This window comes from Peromyscus maniculatus, chromosome 1 (assembly GCF_049852395.1).
Source record: "Peromyscus maniculatus bairdii isolate BWxNUB_F1_BW_parent chromosome 1, HU_Pman_BW_mat_3.1, whole genome shotgun sequence".
NCBI classification, from domain to species: Eukaryota; Metazoa; Chordata; class Mammalia; order Rodentia; family Cricetidae; genus Peromyscus; species Peromyscus maniculatus.
The window spans coordinates 210,756,704-210,770,058 of NC_134852.1; the positions used below are offsets into that span (position 1 = coordinate 210,756,704).

The 13,355-nt window shown below is 46.4% G+C and overlaps 1 pseudogene; it reads left to right on the forward strand.

Annotated features, from left to right (window-relative positions):
- Nucleotides 1-12,232: 12,232 nt before the first annotated feature.
- LOC102907025 (small ribosomal subunit protein eS6 pseudogene) lies at nucleotides 12,233-13,007 on the forward strand (annotated as a pseudogene).
- Nucleotides 13,008-13,355: the final 348 nt, after the last annotated feature.

A 13,355-nucleotide genomic window follows, 5' to 3' on the forward strand; every position in this document is an offset into this window, starting at 1 on the left:
ACATGTGGTGACATTGTGTTCCCCAAAATATTGTGTACCCTAATAAACTTATCTGGGGTCAGAGAACAGAACAGCCACTAGATATAGAGGTCAGAAAATGGTGGTACACACACCTTTAATCCTAGCATTCCAGAGGCAGAGATCCATCTGGATCTCTGTGAGTTCAAAGCCACACTGGAAACAGCCAGGCGTGGTAACAAGAGCCTTTAATCCCAGGATGTGATGGCAGGAAGCAGAAAGGTATTTAAGGCGTGAGAACAAGGAACTAGAAGCCTAGTTAAGCTTTTAGGCTTTTAGAAGCAGTTCAGCTGAAATCTATTTGGATGAGGACTCAGAGGCTTCCAGTCTGAGGAAACAAGATCAGCTGAGGAACTGGCAAGGTGAGGAAGCTGTGGCTTACTCTGCTTCTCTGATCTTTCAGCGTTCACCCCTGTACCTGGCTCCAGGTTTGTTATTATTAGTAAGACCTTCTAAGATTTGTGCTACAGAGACATCTCCAGATTCGTAGTTTCTAAGGATTCGTAGTTTCTACAACATGGGTCTTCTGAGCTTCATCAGCTTGACACAGCCTGGAGTCTTGTGGGAGGAGAGGCTGGAAAGTGTGGTGTCTGGCTCAGATGGGCCTGAGCCATATCTGTGGAGGTATTGTGCTGATTGTTAGTTGTGGGAGAGACCAGTTACTGTGGGTACCATCACTAAGCAAGCGATCTTAGGCTGTATTCAGAATGCTAGATAAACAAAAGCCTGCCTGAGCAGGCCAGCAAGCAGCATTCCTCTGTAGTTTCTGCCTTTGAACTCCACTGAGTTTCCTGCATGGCATCCTTCGATGATGGACTGAGACCTGGCAGTCTAAGATAACTAAATCTTTTCCTTCTCTAAGTTGCTTTTGACCAGAGTGTTTTATCAAAGCAACAGAAAGGAAGCCAGAACAAAACCAAGATGACGAACCCCACTGTATATCGCTCTAAATTTTATAATTAAAGGAAAAGAGTTGCGGTCGATATTTGAACTCATTGGACGGCGTCATCACCTGACTTGTGTGACTGACCCCGCAGCAGCTCCTCATTACCTGTAGAAAATTCTTGATTGCAGCCTTCTGGGTAGTTCACCACCAGCTAAAATGCCTGCTCACTTCTCTATTCTCGGCTCCTTTATGTCCTAATGCTCCACTTTGGTTTTTGTTTTTCCCTGGTTTTGAGAAATTTGCTTTTGGTGACCTTTCTGTGAGGGGGACCTTCCTCTACTTTTCCTGCACTTCTCACTACTTTTTTAAAATTTTAGTTCAATTTTACTTTATCAGGGTGGCCTAACATAAAATTTCCTTGACAGCCACATACGTATGCCCTTGAAGTCCCAACTACTCAAGGAGCTAATGTAGAAGATCACTTAAGTCTAGGAGTTTGAGGCCAGCTTGGGTAACACAGTAAGGTCCTTATGCCAAAAACAACCAATCAACCAACCAACCAATCAACAACCAACCAACCAACCAGCCAGCCAAGCAGCCAAGCAAACAAGTGCACGGAACTTTATCTCTGCTGGGAAAAGTCAGTTTGTGTCTCTGCTCTCATTTTATTCATCTTCTCGATAGAATGTCAGGTGTACAAAAGACAAAATTACATTCTAACTAATAACTAAACACTCTTCCTGTCCCAGGGCAGACACTATATAAAGGCTTGTGGGGTAAATTAAAGGATAAACTCATGTTTGAAAACAGATCGATCCTTTGTTTAAAGAACCCATTGAGCGGCTATTTCAGTAATGAGAAAATACTGCAAGAAGGGACTTTGGAGACTTTGGAGGGCTCTCTGAGACAGGAGTCTGCCATTCACCCTTCTATCACTGTCCAAGTGAGCAGATTATTTTTCTACTTCAGAAGATGTCCCCACCTGATGGAAAAACACTTGACCTCGGAAGGTGCCTCCTGCTGAGGCGGAGGGTCTACAGCAGGCTGTCTAGGAAGAAGAGTCCAGAGAAGAATGGCTCGTCCTGTGAAATCTGATGCTGAAGACAAATCTGTGAGTGCAGATGCCCGTGCCAGCATCAATCAATCAGCTACCCCGGGAACCTGGTCTGCTTGTACACAGAGCTGGCTTCTTAGGGAGGCCTGGATCTAAGGGTTACTTTAAAGACAACGGTATCAATCCCCAGCATCACCTCAGAGGATGAGATGAAAGGGACCCCATTATTTCTGTAACCTGTGCCCCAGGCAACCTCGGCTGCTACCTTCATTTCCTCTGAACTTTGGCCATTGAAGAAGAGCTAATTAGGAGTCAGAGAGAGGTTAAAGTTCCCCCAAAGACATACTTTCAAACAAAGAACGGGGGAAAGTTTTTCAGGCTTGGCAATCAGAAGTCGTTTTGATAGTCATTAAGGTGACCTCAAGTTCACCTTCAACCAGGTTCCTGAGAAAATTGGTATAAGCCTCAATCTATTTTTGGCTCAATGAATGTAAAGAAAGTGGGGGAGGGGATCTAGACACTGTGTTTCCTGGCCTGGGTAAATCAATAAGGCAGCTGCTTTTCTTTTGAGGGCTTGTAGGGACTTAATGATCCTTAAATCTGAGTTATCTATACATATGTCATTATGTATAGATTCTATACATCTATGTAGTTATGTATGACTATTGCAGATTTCAAAGTACTGGTTAAAAGAGAAGAGTCTATGAAAATGCATGTGATGAGCTGACCAATGCTCACCTATTGTCATTATCTACTCAAATAAGGTCTTTTAGGGAGACTATATGCCCACGGAGATTGATAACGAGATAGTGATCCCTTCGCCACTAATATTCTGCCTCAGACTGAGCCCAGTCAGGAAGGGGAGCGGGGAGGGGGCCATGATTTAGTGGGTCAAGCATTTGCTGTGCAGGCATGAGGGCCTGAGTTAGCAACATCCACATTGACGCAGGGCTGATGTGGCGGCCCATTTATAGTCCCAGGGCTCGTGAGGTAAAGACAGGGACCCCCAGGGTGAGCCAGCTAGTTAGTCTTGCCAAATAGGCAAGCTCTGGGTTCAAGTGAGAGGCCCTACTTCAGTACATAGACAGCAGTTGACACTGACCTCTGACCTCCATGTGCATTCACCACACATACGCCTGAAAAAGAAGTCATTGTCACCACGTCAGGTTTTTTGGCTGTTCTTTGTGACGAGGAAGGAAGGAGACGTCTGCATCAGAACTGGGGAGAATGGGAGCCTCTGCATCGGCCTTCAGTCCTGTTTTCTGCTGTCACTCTGGATCCCTCCCTCGGAGCCTCTCATTTCCCTGAGTCCCTTCTGCTGTCATCTGGAACTCCCGAGGGACTGCAGAGCATTGTCACAAGATGACATCCTCTTGTGGCATCGCCACCTCTCTCTTTTTCTGTTACCACCCGCTCTCTTTGGGAGATGGGGACACTTTTAATCCTTTAATGTGACTGTGTCACTGGCCTTGGAGCCTCAGGAACGAAGCTGATCTCAGAGCTGAACTCTAAGTGAATTCCTAATGGATCAGAGGGGAAATCAGCGGGTACTCCAAGTGCTCAAACGGCTCCTTGGGCAGCGAGAATGGATGCAACCAGATGGAAGACACAAATACATATCCACGGAAAGGGGGCTGCGGATTTCTCATCAGAGATAAACCAGCCGAGCCTGAGAGTGCTGAGCAAGGCACTGGGCTCCACGCATCCCCACAGCTCCAGACTCTCCCACTCTCTCCAACAGTTGTCCAACATACTATGTCCCCCATGCTGCTTGCCTACATGGGGGTATGCCCTGCTCATGTGGACACGTAGATCCTGTGTGTTTTGTGATTGCTTCTAATATTGAAAATGTATAAGCAAATGCCATGGCTATATGAGGCAAACTGCACAAATCCATCACCCCTGGGAGACCATGAAGCATCTGAGGCTGGTGCAGAACAGATGTCCCAATGGACCGGTCCACAGTCGTCCACTGTGGGTGAGAGGTAGAGATATCATGATGCTATCTGTCACGTGGTCAGCAATTACAAGAAGTAAAAAGTCTCACTACTATGGGTTGAATGGGCTCTCCCCGAAGGATGGATTGAAGTCCTATGCACTCCTTTGACAGTACTTCAAGTTGTAATCTCTCTCGTTTTTTCATAATAAGTCATCACAGAAGGATTACTGAAGCTAAAATTAGGTCACATTTGCATAGGTAGGCTCTCAATCCAATGTGACTGTGTCCCTATAAAAAGAGAGAAATTCGAACATAGACATAGACACAGAGGGGATATGACCACGTGAAGAAGGAGGCAAGATTGGAGTGACATCAGAACCCAGGAAATGCCAAGGGCTGCAGAGCCAGGACAGGTGATGAAGAATCCTCCCCTAGAGACCGCAGAGAGGACGCGACCATCTATCGCCTCGAGTTTGAACTTCTAACCCCTGGGAGGAGTTTCTGTTACAGAAAGCCACCTGGTTTGTGGCAGTTTGCTATAGCAGCTCTAGAAAGCTCACACACATTCTCAAGAAAATATACCAAATGGTTCCACACGGGGGTCTATGAAGAAGAGAAAGGATGGACGAGGAAGAGGACCACTGACAGGGAGCGTGAGGTCATCCCAGCATACCTGGGCTGCTGTAACAAAATGCCTTAGACCGGGAGAGGTATAAACAATATACATCTGGGGCTTACAGTTCTTAGGCCTGTAGTGTGTAAGACCAAGACATCATCAGACTCAGTACTTGTTGAAGGTCTACCCCTTGAGCACAGGCAAAGGACAAGCACCCTCCCTCAAACCTCTTTCATAGAGACACTAATCCCATTCACGAGGGTTTTGCCCTCATGACTTGGTCCCCACCCCTCAAAGGCCTCATCTCTGGCTACCATCAACTTGAGGATTAGGTTTCAATATGTGAAAAGCAGAGAACACCTTTAGAATACAGCAAGTTTTATCTAAGGATTAAAATATCAGAGCCTAGAACTTCTCCAGATTCTTAGTTACCATGGTTGAATGAGAAAAGGGAACAAGAAATCAATAATGTAAGTTTAATGTGTCTGTATTTTCCCTTTGTGATTAAGAGTAAAGTCTTTGATAGGGACATAAGTACCAAGGGAATGAAGTTGAGAGGGGAGGCAGCCGGAAGGAAGGAAACCATTCCATCCTACAGCTTGGGGCAAGGGGAGGGGGAGGAAGGGGGAAAGAGAGAGAGAGAGAGAGAGAGAGAGAGAGAGAGAGAGAGAGAGAGAGAGAGAGAGAGAGAGAGAGAGAGAGAGAGATTGTGTTGACAGGAAAAGAAAATTGGGGATCAATCCTCCCGCCTACCCCTCAACTTGTGGAACTCTGTCGTCCAGGCATGGCATGGTTCCTGCCATCTTGAAGGCAAGCAGCTGTGGTTATCACATAGAACCCTCACAAGATTTGGTCACACACCCCGCTGTGGAATCGGGGAGGGCTCATGAGACAGGAGCCCACGGCTCCTTCCTTCCTTCCTGAGGAGAGTGGATGAGAATTGCTGGGGGAGGAGCTGTACCTGAGCTTCACATGCTCCTGTAGACTAAACTGTTGCTTTGGTCTGCCATTGGTGTCCTGTCTGAGGTGAGCAGATATTTGTTAATATTGCCCCCAGGAAAAGTCATACCATATTTGTCACTCAAAAAGGAATACAGCAAAGCCACAGATGAATTTGGGAGAGGTTGCATCACCTCAGCCATGGGTGATGAGACATTCAAGCCCTCTGAGTGTGCAGTGAACCTGGTGGGGAGTTCCAGGATAGCATCTTCTGTGTGGTGGGGAGTGGTACACCTCCTTGATGATGAGACCCACAGTATGAGCACAGGGATGTCCCCAACCTAGCCGGTAGACTAGGGAATATATGGAAACCTCAGAAAGGGGCAGGAATTGGTCAGGAGAGTAAGCAGGCTGTGATGGCAGTCCTGTGGCTTTTGCCGTAGACATTGTGACCCCCAGCCCAGGCCCAGCTATCTGTCACAAAAGAACTGGTAAAGGAAGACTGACAAGAAAAGATATGTGAACGCTGTTCTCTCTGCCGGCTCCTGGCTTGGCAGAAAAGCTGGGAGGAAAAGAGCTGAGGCCAAGTGCTGCCCAGCTGTTCCTTATGCCAGGCGGGCAGAAGGGAAGAGTCCACATTAGAGCTGTGTGAATAGCCCTCTGGGACCCCAAAGCTGGGGCCCATGGGGAGACTCAGACAGTGAGGCAGGAAAGTAAGGTGCATGTGATTTAAGACACCCTCAGGCCTGACCTTCAGTAGAGTAATCTAGGGCACAGCATCCAGACGGGCTTTACTAGTCAACAGGAAACTGTGATCAACAGGAAGCGCTCTGGGCTCTCTCTGCCTGCCGATGAGCTGCTTGAAATGGGAAAGGCTCTTCCCCTCCAACCCTATCCCCCACCACCCCAAGATAGGGCCTCACTATAGACACCTGACTGTCCTGCAACTCACTATGTAGACCAGTCTAGTCTTGAACTCAAAGATCCACCTGACTCTGCCTCCCAAGTGCTGGGACTAAAGGCGTGTACCACTACCCTGGCAGGCAAAGCTTTTTTAAATTAGTGTGTGTGTGTGTGTGTGTGTGTGTGTGTGTGTGTGTGTGTGAATGTAGTGACATACATGTGGAGGTCAGAGGACAACTTGTGAAAGTGTTCTCTTCTTCCATGGTGTGGGGCACGGGGATTGAACTCAGGCCATTAGGCTTGGCAGCAGGCACCTTTACCATCTGAGCCATCTCACTGGCCCAGGAAAGAATTTTAAACAAGACCTGGAAGAGCCTCTTTGTACCCGGCTTATAGGTCTGTGGGACATGGAGTGGGGCGGGACTGGTCTGAATGCTGTCGAAATGGAGAAAATGAGTAATAGAACTCTCCCCTCCTTGAGGCAAGGGCTGCATCAGGGACTGGAGGGTAATAAAGGAGACACATGCGTGAGCGAGGAAGGTAGGGCTTGTGAAAGGCAGTGCTGGGTGCCAGGTCACTGGGGTGAGTGAGGCTGGAGAACTAAGAAAGAAGTTGGTTTGGAAGAACCCTTGGGCTGGTATGAGACTTTGGTGGCTTTGCTGAGCGCCCTGGTGGGACACGATCTCTGGGAAGTAGAAAAGACCTCTGGCAGATATGAATGGCACGCTGGCATGTAAACTGGGGTTTTAAAGGGCTAGTGCAATCAAGAGAGGATGTGCATATACTGTGTGTGTGCATGTAGCCACATACACGACATGGCTTGCACTGGGAGCTTAGAGCACAAATTTGGATGATGGTCTGTAGTTGGCGGGTTTTCTTTTTCTTTTTCTTTTTTTTTTTTTATTCTTTGCTCTTTACTTTTTGGGACCTGTCACCCAACTTCCAAATGAATATATGAAGGCTTATTCTTATTTATGAGTGCCCGGCCTTAGCTTGGCTTGTTTCTATCTTTTGCCTCTGGGCTTTTATATTTCTCTATTTCTGTATACCTTTCTTTCCTTCTTACTCCATGGCTTGCTGGGTGGCTGGGTGGCTACCCCTGACATCCTCTCTCCTTCTTTTGTTCCTAGGTCTCCTCTTCCCAGATTTCTCCTCTATTTATTCTCTCTGCCTGCCAGCCCCGCCTGTCCTTTCTCCTGCCTTGCTATTGGCCATTTGTTCAGCTCTTGATTAGACCATCAGATGTTTTAGACAGGCACAGTAACACAGCTTCACAGAGTTAAACAAACATAACATAAAAGAATGCAACACATCTTTGCATCATTAAACAAATATTCCCAAGCATAAACAATCCAACACATCTTGAATTAATATTTCACAACAATGGTTCTTGTTTTCTATCTTACTTGAAATAGGGCCTCCTTGTTGCTTACTACCTATAGAGCAAGCTAGCTGACTTCCAGAGACTTTCTTGTCCCTACTTCCTAGCTCACTGCAGGAGTGTGGGGACTACAGACAAGCTGAGGTGCCCAAGTTAATGTAGGTTTTGAGGATCCAAACCCAGATAACACTTGGACAGAAACTACTTCACCCACTGAACCCTCTCCCAGGTCCATAAGCAACTTTTCTTTATTTGCCAAGTCTTATCTATGTACACAAACTATGTACCTGTTCTATTACACAGGCCTGTGAGCTACCATCATCTCTGATTTCCTCTTTCTTTAATCCTTCATCCCACACACCAAATAGTTCCATAGAAAGGGGAGAGAGAGACAGAGAGAGAGTGAGAGAGAGAGAGAGAGAGAGAGAGAAGAGAGAGAAAGAGAGAGAGAGAGAGAGAGAGAGAGAGAGAGAGAGAGAGAGAGAGAGAGATCCATCAGCAAAGTGTTTGGGCTGTGTCCTGCTTAGTCTTTTTGGTCAACTTGACATGAACAAGAGTTATCTTGGAAGAGGATCCTCAGTTGAGGGAATGCCTCCATTAGATTTCCTGTAGTATGTCTGTAGGGCATTTTCTTGATTAATGGTTGATGTGGGAGGGCCCAGCCCACTTTGGGTGGAGCCGGCTCTAGGCATGTGGTCCTAGGTTATATAAGAAAACAGGCTGGCCGGGCAGTGGTGGCGCACGCCTTTAATCCCAGCACTCGGGAGGCAGAGCCAGGCGGATCTCTGTGAGTTCGAGGCCAGCCTGGGCTACCAAGTGAGTTCCAGTAAAGGTGCAAAGCTACACAGAGAAACCCTGTTTCGAAAAACAAACAAACAAAAAAAAAAGAAAAAAAGAAAAAGAAAGAAAGAAAAAAGGCTGGGCAAGCCATGGAGAGCAGGCCAGCAAGAAGTGTTCCTCCATGGCTTCTGCTTTAGTTCCTGCCTCCAGGTTCCTGCCTTGAGTCCTGCTTTGACTTCCCTTCATGATGAACTGTGATTAAAACATATAAGCCAAATAAACCATTCCTTCCCCCTTTAATTTTTGATCATGGTGTTTTATCACAGCAACAGAAATCAAACCTCAGTGAGAGGGGATGTCCTCCTTCAGGGGCCGGGGACATTGAGGCACTCCACTCCAAAGGTACCATGGCGGAGGTGCAGCCTCTCACAACGGGAGTGGGGCTGGCGGGGAAGCAGCACCTGCCATCATAACTGTGGCCCCGCTCTCCTCAGCAGGGTTTTCAGGGCCTGAACTGCCTGCCTATCATTGGACTTACAGAGAGATCAGACATGGAAGGGGTGGAGGTGATGAGAGGTCACCCATTTTGTGGAGGGAGGCAGCAGGCAAGCAAACAATCAGAGAGAAGATGGCAGTCAACAGGGGTGGAAAATTGTGTCAGACCTTTATGTTTTATGCTTAATGGGGGGCTTCCATCACTTTTTATGCCATGGCCATATGCCCACAGTGTCTCCAGAGGAGGGATGGCATTAGGGAGCTGAGCCTTAGTTCTGTCTCCTTGGGGGTCAGCCCTTACATGAAGGCACTGGGTGAACCGAAACAGAAAGGGAGCTGCACTATTAGGAAGTATGGCCTTGTTGGAGTAGGTATGGCCTTGTTGGAAGGAGTGTGTCACTGTGGAGCAGGGTTTGAGGGCTCATATATGCTCAAGCCACACCCAGTGAGACAGCCCATTCCCTGTTGCCTGTAGGATCAAGATGTAGCAGCTCCTTCTCCAGTACTATGTATGCCTGCACGCTGCCATGTCTCCTGGCCATGATGATAATGGACTAAACCTCTGAACTGTAAGCTTCCACTTTAAATGTTTTCCTTTATAAGAGTTGCCATGGTCATGGTGTCTCTTCACAGCAATAGAAACACTAACCAAGACAGTAGGGCTTCTGAAAAACAACCTCAAAGGTTATCTTTAGTCTCCACCTGGACCCCTGTAGGGCACTGGAGATCATTACTCCTCTACCTCTCTAATCTTGACCTTCTATGGTCAAGGCCATAGAAGCATTCTTGGGGCAGAAATTCTAGAAAAGCACTGAGTATTGATTTCTATTTTCTTGCTAGCCTTTCCCTAGCATGAATGTGTTCTTTATGCATTCAGGTAGTATCTTAGTTAGGGTTTCTATTACTGTCATGAAACACCATGACCAAAAAGCAAGTTGGGGAGGAAAGAGTTTATTTGGCTTACAAGTCTACATTGTAGTCCATCATTGAAGGAAGCCAGGGCAGGAACTCAACCAGGAAAGAAACCTGGAGACAGAGGCCATGGAGGGGTGCTGCCTACTGAATTGCTCATCATGGATTGCTTAGTCTGCTTTCTTATAGAACCCAGGACCACCAGCCCAAGGATGACACCACCCAAAATGGGCTGGGCCCTCCCTAATCAATCACTAATTAAGAAAATGTCTTACATCCAGTTCTCCTCTCCAATGACTCTAGCTTGTGTCAAGTAGACATAAAACAAGCCACAGCAGGGGCTGGAGAGATGGCTCAGGGGTTAAGAGCACTGGCTGCTCTTCCAGTGGTCCTGAGTTCAATTCCCATCAACCACATGGTGGTTCATGATCATCTATAATAGGATCTGATGCCCTCTTCTGGCATGTAGGTATACATGTAGAACACTCATACATAAAAGATAGATAGATAGATAGATAGATAGATAGATAGATAGATAGATAGATAAAAACTATAATTGGATGGCAGCATGTAGAAGGATACAAATAGATCAATATCTATCACCCTGCAAAAAACTCAAGTCCAAGTGGATCAAAGACCTCAACATAAATCCAGTTACACTGAACCTAATAGAAGAGAAAGTGGGAAGCAGCCTTGAGGACATTGGCACAGGAGACCACCTCCTGAATATAACACCAGTAGCACAGACACTGAGATCAACAATTAATGAACAGAACCTCCTGAAACTGAGAAGCTTCTGTGAGGCAAAGAACACTTTTTTTTTTAAAAAAAAGATTTATTTATTTATTTATTATGTACACAGAAGAGGGTGCCAGATCTCATTACAGGTGGTTGTGAGCCACCATGTGGGTGCTGGGAATTGAACTCAGGACCTCTGGAAGAGCAGTCAGTGCTCTTAACCTCTGAGCCATCTCTCCAGCCCCAAAGAACACTTTTAATAAGACAAAATGGAAGTCTACAGAATGGGAAAAGATCTTCACCAACCCTACATCTGACAGAGAGCTTATTTCCAAAATATATAAAGAACTCAAGAAACTAGACAGCAAAATACCAAATAATCCAATTAAAAATGGGGTGCCGATCTAAATAGAGAATTCTCAATAGAAGAATCTCAAATGGCTGAAAGACACTTAAAAAATTGCTCAACATCTTTAGCCATCAGGGAAATGCAAATCAAAACAACTCTGAGATACCATTTTATACCTGTCAGAATGGCAAAGATCAAAAACACTTATGCTGGAGAGGATGTAGAGCAAGGGGAACACTCCTTAATTGCTGACGGGAATGCAAACTTGTACAGCCACTTTGGAAATCAGTATGGTAGTTTCTCAGAAAATTGGGAATCAATCTATCTCATGATCCAGCAATACCACTCGTGGGCATATACCCAAAGGATGCTCAATCATACCACAAGGACACATGCTCAACTATGTTCATAGCAGCATTATTTGTAATAGCCAGAACCTGGAAACAACCTAGATGCCCCTCAACTGAAGAATGGACAAAGAAAATGTGGTACATATACACAATAGAGTATTACTCAGCAGAGAAAAACAATGACAGCATGAAACTTGTCAAATGGCAAATGGATGGAACGAGAAAAATCATCCTGAGTGAGGTAACCCAGACCCAGAAAGACAAACATGATATTAAACTCATAAGTGGATATTAAATATAAAGCAAAGGATAACCAGGTTACAATCCATAGCCCCAGAGAAGCTAGGTAACAAGGAGGACCCTAAGAGGGACAGACATGGATTCCCTCTAGGAAAGGGAAATAGATAATATCTCATGAGTTAATTGGGAGCGTGGGGGAGAGGGGGAGGTAAGGGGAGGTGGCAAGAGAACATGAGGGAACGGGATGGTTGAACTAGGGGAGGGATAGAGAAGGAGAGCAAGGAAAAAGATATCTTGATAGAGGGAACTATTATGGGGTTAGGGAGAAAATAGGTACTAGGGAAATTTTCAGGAACCCAGAAGGATGACCCCAGCTAAGACTCCAAGCAATAGTGGAGAGGGTCCTTGACCTGGCCATCCCCTTTAACCAGATCCATGACCACCCTAATTGTCATCATAGAACCTTCATCCAGTAACTGATGGAAGCAGATGCAGAGATCCACAGCTAAGCATTGGGTAAAGTGTCTGGAATCTGGTTGAAGAGAGGGAGGAAAAATTATATGAGCAAAGGGGTCAAGATCATGATGGGGGCTCTTTTTCATGGCGCCTCCTAGGTGGTCGGCCGTGTCAAGATGAAGCTGAACATCTTCCCTGCCACCGGCTGTCAGAAACTCATCGAAGTGAACGATGAGCGCAAGCTGCCTGCGTATGTTCTACGAGAAGCGCATGGCCACGGAAGTGGCTGCCGATGCGCTGGGTGAGGAGTGGAAGGGCTATGTGGTCGGAATCAGTGACGGGAATGACAAACAGGGTTTTTCCATGAAGCAAGGCATGTTGACCCACGGCAGAGTGCGCCTGCTGTTGAGTAAGGGCATTCTTGTTATAGACCAAGGAGAACGGGAGAGAGGAAGCGCAAGTCTGTTCGAGGATGCATCGTGGATGCCAATCTCAGTGTTCTTAACTTGGTTATTGTAAAAAAAGGAGAGAAGGATATTCCTGGACTGACAGATACTACTGTGCCTCGTCGGTTGGGACCTAAAAGAGCTAGCAGAATCCGAAAGCTTTTTAATCTCTCTAAAGAAGATGATGTCCGCTGATATGTGGTCAGAAAGCCGTTGAACAAAGAACGTAAGAAGCCCAGGACCAAAGCACCCAAGATTCAGCATCTTGTTACTCCACGTGTCCTACAACACAAACGCCATCGTATTGCTCTAAAGAAACAACGAGCCAAGAAAAACAAGGAGGAGGCTGCAGAATATGCTAAACTTTTGGCCAAGAGAATGAAGGAAGCCAAAGAAAAGCACCAGGAACAGATTGCCAAGAGACGTAGGCTGTCCTCTCTGAGAGCTTCTACTTCTAAGTCTGAGTCCAGTCAAAAATAAGTCTTTAAGGCTAACAAATAAATGATCATACAAAAAAAAAAAAAAGATCATGATGGGGGAACCCACAGAGATAGCTGACCTGAGCTAGGTGGAGCTCACTGACTCTGGACTGACAGCTGGGGAACCTGCATGGGACCAAACTAAGCCCTCTGAATATGGGTGACAGTTGTGTGGCTTGGGTAGTTTGTGGGGCCACAGACAGTGTGACCAGGATTTATCCCAGGTACATGAACTGTTTTTTGGAGCCCATTCCCTATGGAGGGATACCTTACTTATGCTTTGTTGACTCCCCATGGGAGGACTTACCCTCTCTGAGGAATGGATGGGGGCGGTGGGGTGGGAGGAAGGTAGGGGGTGAGAGGGAGGAGGGAAA